Raw genomic sequence first — 9038 nt, 5'->3', positions numbered from 1 at the left:
AAATGGTGGTGCACACCTGTAGTTCCACCTGCTCAGGAGGCTGGGGTGGGAGGATCACTTGAACCCAGGATATGGAGGCCGCAGTGAACTGTGATCACGCCACTGCATGCTAGCTTGAATGACAGAGCTAAGACTCTGTCTCCAAAAAAGGGGGCAAATTTTATGGTATATAAATTACATTGTAATAAAACTGTTATAAAGCAACAAACAGGCTAGGTGCAATGGCTCATGCCTGTAATCCCAGCACTTTGGGAGGCCGAGGCAGACGGATAACTTGAGGTCAGGAGTTCAAGACCAGCCTGGCCAACATGGTGAAACCCTGTCTCTACTGAAAATACAAAAATTAGCCGGGCGTGGTGGTACGTGCCTGTAACCCCAGCTACTTGGGAGTCTGAGGCAGGAGAATTGCTTGAACCCAGGAGGCGGAGGTTGCAGTGAGCCGAGATTGTGCCACTGCATTCCAGCCTGGGCTACAGAGCAAGACTCCATCTCAAAAAAGTAAAAAATAAAAAATAAAAAAACCCACCACCACCAACAAAAATGAACAATCTGAAAAACAGTAACATAATAAAAATAATGGCCGGGTACGGTGGCTCATGCCTGTAATCCTCGTGCTTCGGGAAGCCAGGGAGGGCGGATCACCCGAGGTCGGGAGTTTGAGATCAGCCTGACCAAAATGAAGAAAACCCGTCTCCACTAAAAATACAAAATTAACTGAGAGTGGTGCATGCCTGTAATCCCAGCTACTTGAGAGGCTGAGGCAGGAGAATCACTTGAACCCGGGAGACAGAGGTTGTAGTGAGCTGAGATGGCACCACTGCACTCCAGCCTAGGCAACAGAGGGAGAATCCATCTCATAATAATAAGCCCAATAATTTGGGCTCTAAACCTCAGAAAGTTCCAACAAAAATGAACATTCTTAATATGTAAATTGTTCTTACAAGTTAATTTTAAAAATCACAAAAGCAAAGGAGACAAATACCCAAAGATGAGACTAGACACAAATGGCTAATAAATATGTGAAGAGAGAAAAAAGACAGTGAATAAGGGCTATGACCTCCATGTTGCTTGCCATATAAATGTCTCACTTATTTAACCCTCACACCACCCTATGAATTAGGCTCTCAGTTTCTTGCAGAGAATGCTACAGGCTACTGAGGACTGTGTGTCATCTTGTCCCACTTATGGTTTTTTCCTGACCTGCAGTGGTGGAGTGTGCCCCCACAATGCCCATCTGGGCACCATTGACTCCAGTGGTCTGACTTAATCCAAAGGGTCATTGAAGGTGTCAAGAGAATTCACTGGACTGCACACTTTCAGGCAAGACTCCTGGAAACATTCTTTCCGGAAGTGGGAGTTTTGCTATATACTAGGTGGCAGCACCTGAGTCCATCTTCCCTAATGAGCTCCTGGAGTGCAAATATTCTGTGTGGCAGGCTACGTGCAATACGTGCACACCCATCAGCCTTAGCAATCAGCCGGGCTGATAGGGAAGTTGTCAGCTGCTGATGGAAGCTGAGTTGCTCAGCAAGGGCACGCACACCCCTATGAGGAAGACCACTGTGCTCATGCCCAGCAGTGGACCCTGGAAGTCCCTGCTGGCAGGGCTGAGATTTCCTGCAGGAAGCTATTCTGTACTGCACCAACTGGAGGAAAAATGGGTAAGCACAGTCACAGACTCCTGGACCTTATTGCCTAGCTGTAGTAATTTCAGCCTGGACATTTTTAAAAGCAGGTGTTACCAATCATCCCCTTTGGACATAAAACCCCTTAATGAAGTGTCCATGGACAGTCCATCCTGAAACCTGCAAGCTTGGGTCCTGGCAGAATAGGGCTGGGAACCTGATTGGGCTGCCTGCTTTTCAGGGTTATCAACTCCAAGCCAGGGTCTCATTAAAACACAAGTGGTAGGAGAAGGCAAGGAAAGGAGAGGAGGGTTGGACCACCTCAGACCCCCACAGCGGGCTCTTTTCCTTACTAGCCTGAGCAGACTCTTCACACCAATGACTACTAAGAACCGAGTGACTGAAGGAGAGTCTCAGGTAAGTGACTTCCATGGGGAGGAGAGAAGGTAAGGGCAATCTGCCTCAGTTTCCTCCAAGATCACCAGGTTGGAGAGAGACAAAATGTCTCAAGGAGCCACGGCCAACAGTGAGGGTTGTGTTGGTGAGCCCTCTACTCAAACGTGCTTGTTGGTTTGGGATTGGTGGCTAACTGGACATGGCATGTGGCGAGGGGAAGTGACTCGGGTGTCTCTCTCATCTCTTTAAGTCTCAGGTCCTGGCACCTGCCAGGCTCAGGGGAGGCCCAGCAGTGTTTGTGAACTGGACTCACCTGCTGATTCCTGGGAGAGACTGGCAGGATCTCTGATGGAATCTCCCTCTTCGGTCCTGGATTCTTGACTTTTTCAGGCATCTGATGTCTGTAGGAGTGTCCTAGTTAGCTATAGCCTCCGCGTGTGACAGGATCTGGGAGACTGCTCATCTGGCCTGGGCAATCTGCCCTTCTGTCAAATGGTGAAACCAGAGAAGACTTTCCCTGAGATGAGGATAGAGGAGAGGAGGAAGGATACAGAGCTAGTCCCTCCATGTTCCATGGAGCATACAAGTCTTTGCTGTGGCCAACACCATTCCTTGACATCAGGGGCTGAGCTGCAGTCATCTCTGTGTCCCTTCCAGGAATAAAGGCTGTGTCTGGCATGTGGCTGATGGAGATACCTGTGGCTTGGAGCCAGACAGTCCTGCATAAAACTTTGGGTTTTGTTGCTTACTGGATGTGAGACACTATTTAAGTCACTTGGCTTCTGAGTGCACCAGTTTCCTCGTCTGTATATAGAATGAATTTCTTATGAGAAAACGGATACAAACAACCTGGAATGTAGTAGGTGCTCAATAAATAGTGGCTGTCACTACCACTACCGCTGCCATCATCACCATCACCATTAGCACCTGTCGAGTGCCTCCTGTATGCCCATCTCTATGCTTGGCCTTGATGCAGAATGACAAAGGAGAAGCAGTTAGTGGTTTCTGCCCCAGGTTAGTATCTAGTGGGAGAGCTAAGATGTGCACAAATAATGAAAATCCAAGTGGCGATCTCAGGCAGTACAGTCAGAATATGGAGTTCAAAGAGAGGAACGACTGTTCCTATGGGTTAGTGCCTTCCAGGAAGGCTGCCCAGAGGAGGTGAGTGCTCAGGCAGGCCTGAATAGACTAGATTTCCAGTGTCTGGAGGGAAGATAGGGAGAAAGAAGAGCGTTCCTGGTTTAGCTCAGCCCAGGCCAGCACCGGAAGCTGGCAGTGTCCCGGTCTTCTGTTTGGCTGTTGGGGGTGAGGCTCAGTGCTGGCTCAGCTTTAGGGCTGCAAATACTTAGCTGGCCACTAGAGGTCGACAGAGTTTGAGAAATAGGCAGGCTACTAGAGGAGAGGAAAAGATTGCTTGGGGACTCCACCACTTTGATTCAATAACCTGTCTACTGCCTCTTCCTCACCTCTAAGATCACACCCTCTCTCTCCCTGGTCTTTAGAGCCCTAATTCCTTCAGGCATTGTTAGTGCAGAAGCTCCCAAACTTCCTGCATTCTGCACCTCTGCCAGGGACACGGATCCCAGGAGGAAAGTTCCCTCCCTCTCCACACCCCACCCGTCCCGATTAAGGCAGGGGCTGCCTAGGCCCTGCTTTGTGTCCTGGAAAGAGGCTGTGGAAGAAAAACAAGCCAGGCCAGGGAGAGTGATGTTCCTCTGAGGGGCTGGCTTCCTGGCGAGGAAGATGCTGGGTGGTTTGTCAATCGAGGTTTGTGAGGGCCTCAGCCTCACTCCAACACTTCTTGGGGCAGCCCTGGAGAGGTGGAGGTCTAGTGGGGGTGGGGCGGGGAAGGCTTGGTTGAGAAACTAAAGGCTTAGAGACTGGGCCCCTACCGGGACCTTCCTGACTGAAGGTGGGAAGGAAGGTCTCTAAACCAAGATAGACTAAATTGTGAGTGGGGAGGGGAGGTGTCAATGTCAGAGATCCTGGCTGGATTGGCTGAGGGGCAGCTGGAGGGTGGTGGGCCTGCGTGCCATATATCTGCCAGTGGTTATCTGGCCAGCTGGGTCCAGCCCCTATTCTGTGCTCAGGATGCCCCAAGAGGCTGCATGGCCTCTCTCTGGTAGGCCTGGGGTTATCAGCCAAGAAAGCCCAGAACCTGACCCTTTAGCCTCCACGGTTGGGTAGTAGGCAGGATGCTAGCTCGGAGTCCAGTGAGGGCTCAGAGGTAGGGGGCTGGAGCACTGAAGAAGCAGCTTGTCCTTCCCTCTGCTCCTCGGTTGTCCAAATGCACCCTCGGCTTGGGTTGTTCCTCCATAGGAACTTTATTCCTGGTGTTTGTGGGGCCTGACATGTCTAGTGTGTTCACTCAGGAACCAGGAGGAGGACCTGGCAAAGATGCATCCCATCGCCCTCCCCCAGGCCCCCTGGCCCTCTGAGATGAGGAGCTAGGCTGGGGTCAGTGACAGGTAAGGACAGGTGCTGCTCCTTCCCTCGAATTCCTGTGCCCCTGACAGTGATGAATGGCCCAGCCTAGCCTTACACATTCTCCAGGTAACCAGAGCAAGAGAGCAACAGGCTTACCCTTACCTAGGCTGCCTCCTGCTGGGCTGGAGAGCAGAGAAGAGGGGCACTACTGGAGGAAACTGAGCCCAGATCAGTGAAATCCAGCAGGCAGGGGTTTCCAAAGATGAGGCCTCTGAGGGCCCAGGGTCCCATCTGCCCTTCAGAGCCTTGTCCACCTGTTATGCACACTAAGTCATGCTCTGGCTCTCAGATGCCCTATTTCAGGCTCTTGCAGGGACAGGGGGCAGGTCATTTGCCTGTATGGAGCTTGAGGCTTTGGGACAGATGTCTAGGAGTCCAGGGTAGGGGTAAGGGGTATGAGGAGGAGATAAAGAGAGAAGGAGGGAGGGGGACCAGACCCATCTCAGGGAGAGAGGGGCTCCTCCCGTCCCTGGTGTCATTCTGCCATCAACCTGACACAGGCTAGCATCTGGCAGATCAAGATGATCTTAATGCAAACATCCACAAACCAGGCATGTAGCTGGGGCAGGGACAGGGAGGGGCTGGGGAGAGAGAGTCTGGTTGAACCTTTGGCCTTTGGGACCACCCTCTTCTTCCCCAGTCTCTGGGAACTGTCATGGGTGCAGTGAAAACAGACTTCCAGATCTTACCCGCCTGGGGCTAGATCTCACCTAGCCCTGGGGTATGCTGCAGCCAGGTGGGGAGAGGAGGAAGAGTGGGAAGGCTCAGGCCCCACCCCAGGCTTGCCCTGAGACTGACCTACAGATAGAGTGAATTAGAAAAAAGCAAAGTATTCATTGAAGAAAAAGGGCAACCCAAGATCAGCATAGACCCCAGCTGGTCTCAGCTAGGAGGCAGGTGTGGGCAGAGGGAAGGACAGCAGAGAAGGGGGTGGTGGGAATAAGCTGACTGAACAAAAGAGCACTTTGCAGACTGAGGTTGGTGGAGCAGGGGATGCAGGCAGATTGAGCCTGGAGCCTCAGTTTTCTCATCTCTAAACAGGTCTATCAATATCAACCTCAGGAATGTTATGAAGATTAAACAAAGATAATAGAGCACCAGGTGAAAGCACCCAGCCACACTGCCTGGCATGCAGTAGGTGTTTAATAAATGATAGCTCTCCCTCTCCTTGTAGGGAATAGGTGCCGGTGTCTGTGAGATGTGCAGGCACAGGCAGTAGGTCTTCTAGGAGGAAGACAGGAGGCATGGAGCAGGCTAGAGATGACTGCAGACAAGAGAGAGGGTTGCTAGTCCCACTGGGTTGTCCAAGTTGGCAATGCCCTGGGCCTCGAGTTAGGATCCTTGCTCCCTGACCCTTCAGTCTGCTTTTCTAACTGTTAGCTCTGGCTGGGCCTGCTGGCTCTCCAAGGTCCACACCTTGGCACACACTCCTTTCCACAGCCTTGGGATATGAGTGTGGCCTAGGTTTACATCCTGACTTTTCCACTTCCTGGCTGAGTGGACTTAGGTGAGTTACTTCACCTCTCTGTGTCTCAGAGTGCAAGGCAGGCAGGGAGAAGTCAAGGACAAGGTCCACAGAAATAGAAAGGAGGTGTGTGCATGTTCATACATGTGTGTGGATGATAGTGAACATGAGAAACTGTGGGGGCTAGATTTTAAATTCCACGAGGACAGGACCCAGTCCTGCCACCTTCTGCTAAATAAATGGATAGCTGAGAAAGAATCAGAGTTTGTATGCGTATATGTACAAGTGTGTGAGAATATGAGAGGAGATAAAAAATGTGCATGTGCCACACAAAGTATGTGTGAACAGGTGAGAATGTGTGTGACTGGGGATGAGAGTGTCTCTGTGGGAGGCTCTGCAGAAGAATAAGAGTTTCCATTTAGTAAGCACCACAGTGGGCCAGGCATGATACTAAGCCCTTCACATGCATTATCTCATTCACCCCTCACCACAGCTATGTGAATGAGGGATGACCTCTAGGTTACAGACAAGTAACTGAGGCACACAGAGGTGATTGACTTGCCCAAGGAGACACAGTTCATAAGGAGGGAACTCTGGCTCTGAAGTTTACACCTCCCTGCTGCTCATGGGTGCGGGAATCTGAGCTCAGAAGGAGCAGCTCTGCTCTCCCAGGGCTGCACGATGCCCGAGGCTTCCTGCAGCTGCCAGATGTTCTCCCGCATCTCTGAGTCCAGGATCCCCCATATACAGGTATCGGTGTTTGGTGTTCCTTGTGGGCAGGGCTTGTTGGAACTGCTCTTTGTGTCAACAGGGCTGGCCCAGCTCAGAGGTCAGCACAGAGGCACTGCTCAGGAAATGCTGGTGGACTTGAAACCTGATAGTTGTGTGTGTGTGCGTGAGCGCATGGGTGGACGCATCTGTAATGACACAATAACCTGGGAGGCATGGGTGAGGAATGACTGCCAGTGGTATAGGGAGGGCTTGGATGAGAGGGTCCCTATTGCTCACAGATCCTGACTTCCTCTCAGGCTCCCTTGGGAGTAATTTTTCCCTACCTCGGGGGGCTGAATCATTACATCTGAGGCCCCGCCAGGGTGGGGCAGAAGGTGGGAACCTGGAATCACTGGCATGGCCATGGCAGGGAGTAGGCTCAGCTCTGCTCCTGAGGCCCCTGTAGCTGGCGTGGGCAGGTTGAGGCAGAAAGGCTGTGCTGTGAGCAGGGGTAACTATCATGTGGAGCAGGTCTGGACATAAAGAGTCTTCTCCTCATTTCCTCTGCCACCCTGCCCACCGGGATTAGGTGCTGGCACACTCAGGAACTGCTGCTGTCTTCCCATGTTTCCCAAGACTGGCTGCATAGCCTAATCTCCCCATCCCCCACCTGGCCTTGGGCTCTCCTCCTGTGAGGCACCGGGCATGCTGGCTGTGGGGAAGAAGAATCGAGGCTGGCTCTAGGGTTGGCAGTGGTGGTCTTAGATGAGAAGAACTCTGGGCTATGGCCAGGAACATAGATGAACTTTCCAGGCCTGGCAACCTCTTGAAGGATTGTGAAGGAATAGTCCTGGCCAGCCCCAGGCTGCTGCTGTCCATGCATGACCCAGCCTTAACCAGGAATGAACCAAAGAAGCAAAGAAGCAAGGATTGGCTGGGAATTTGAGCCAGTATGGTACAGGGGAATGGCCATAGGCTTTGGAGATGGATGTTCCAGGAGTCAAATCTTGCTTTCACCACTGATCAGCTTGGTGATCTCAGATGGGTCACTTCTCTCTAAGCCTTACTTTTCCCTGTAGGTAAAATGGGGATACTGAAACTCATCTCAAAAGGTTATGAAAGGAAAAGCATCTAACATGGCTCTTGACAATAGCAGGCACTCAGTAAGCAGCAGGCTACTTTCTGTATTCAGGTTTTGATGTCCTAGCATGCATTCCGGGGATCTCAGTCTCCCAGCTAGACTATTGGTATGTCCCTACACCCTGTTCTTCTCATCTCTCCTTCCTTACACCCCAATGCAGGGTCCAGCTGGGAGCTCAGAGACCCCAAACAGCTCCTTCTTTCCCCTATCTACCTCAAGGGCCTGCCCCTGGAGGTGGGAAGGGCCCAGATTGTACCTATTTTCTCCTCTACTTGGGAGAAAATAAAAAGACAAAATCTGGGCTCTTCCCACCTCCACAGCCACAAAGATCATCAGAGGATCCACTGAGAAACGCTGTAGCTCAGTCACCTATTAAGCGAGATGATGGACATGAAACTGTGTGCGAATGGTGGAGCACTTTGGGAGTGTTGCTCATCTAATCTCCATAAAGAAGCAGTGGGGAGACCTTATATTCTTGGCAGTCCCAAAGCCTACCCCAAACTCAGATATTCTTACTAGTTCTTTCCCTTCCTCCCCATACAGGGTGGCGGTTTTTGCCAAGGCCACGCCTGTCCCAGGTCTTGTGTTCAAGTGCGTGTGCCAGGCTTGGGTATGCCACGCTCCGGGTGGGAGCTCCAGGTTTATAGCTGGCGCCCGCAGTGCTACGGAAGTCCAGCAGGGGGAGACATTAGCACGTGGGTACGTCCTCTGGGGTCCGACCAGGGAGAGTGGGTCGGACCGGGAGGGTCTGAGCTATGGGATCGAGCCAAGTTATAAAGGCAAAGAGGCAAGGCGGGGCGGGGAGAATGGGCCAGGGCTGGGAGACAAAGACCCAGATGGCGAGGCCGGGACAGGCTGGAGTCCGGCTTCTTGGGGCCAGGATGCCCGCTTTTGCTTTTCCAAAAGTCTCATGTCCTGTGCTTTTTCCTCTTTGCCCTCGAGGTGTCTTTCTTTATCGACGTGCCCTCTCATCTCCGCTTGCCTATCCCGGGACCTTGCTCGCGCCTTCGGACAGCACAAGACTAAATCTTGGCTCCAGAGGTCCCACAAGCCTCCCCCAGAAAGCTGAAATTCCGAAGGTCTGGTCTCCAGGGGCGATGAACATGCCTTCCCTCCCCACCAAACCCCACCCTGCCCCCCGCCCCACCTCCAACCCCGGTCAAGTACTGGACCCTCCCAAGTCTCCCCCTCCCACTGTTCTCACTTTTATGTT

This window comes from Rhinopithecus bieti, unplaced genomic scaffold (genome assembly GCF_001698545.2).
Source record: "Rhinopithecus bieti isolate Rb0 unplaced genomic scaffold, ASM169854v2 scaffold_47833, whole genome shotgun sequence".
NCBI classification, from domain to species: domain Eukaryota; kingdom Metazoa; phylum Chordata; class Mammalia; order Primates; family Cercopithecidae; genus Rhinopithecus; species Rhinopithecus bieti.
Note: the sequence above shows the minus strand (reverse complement) of the source record.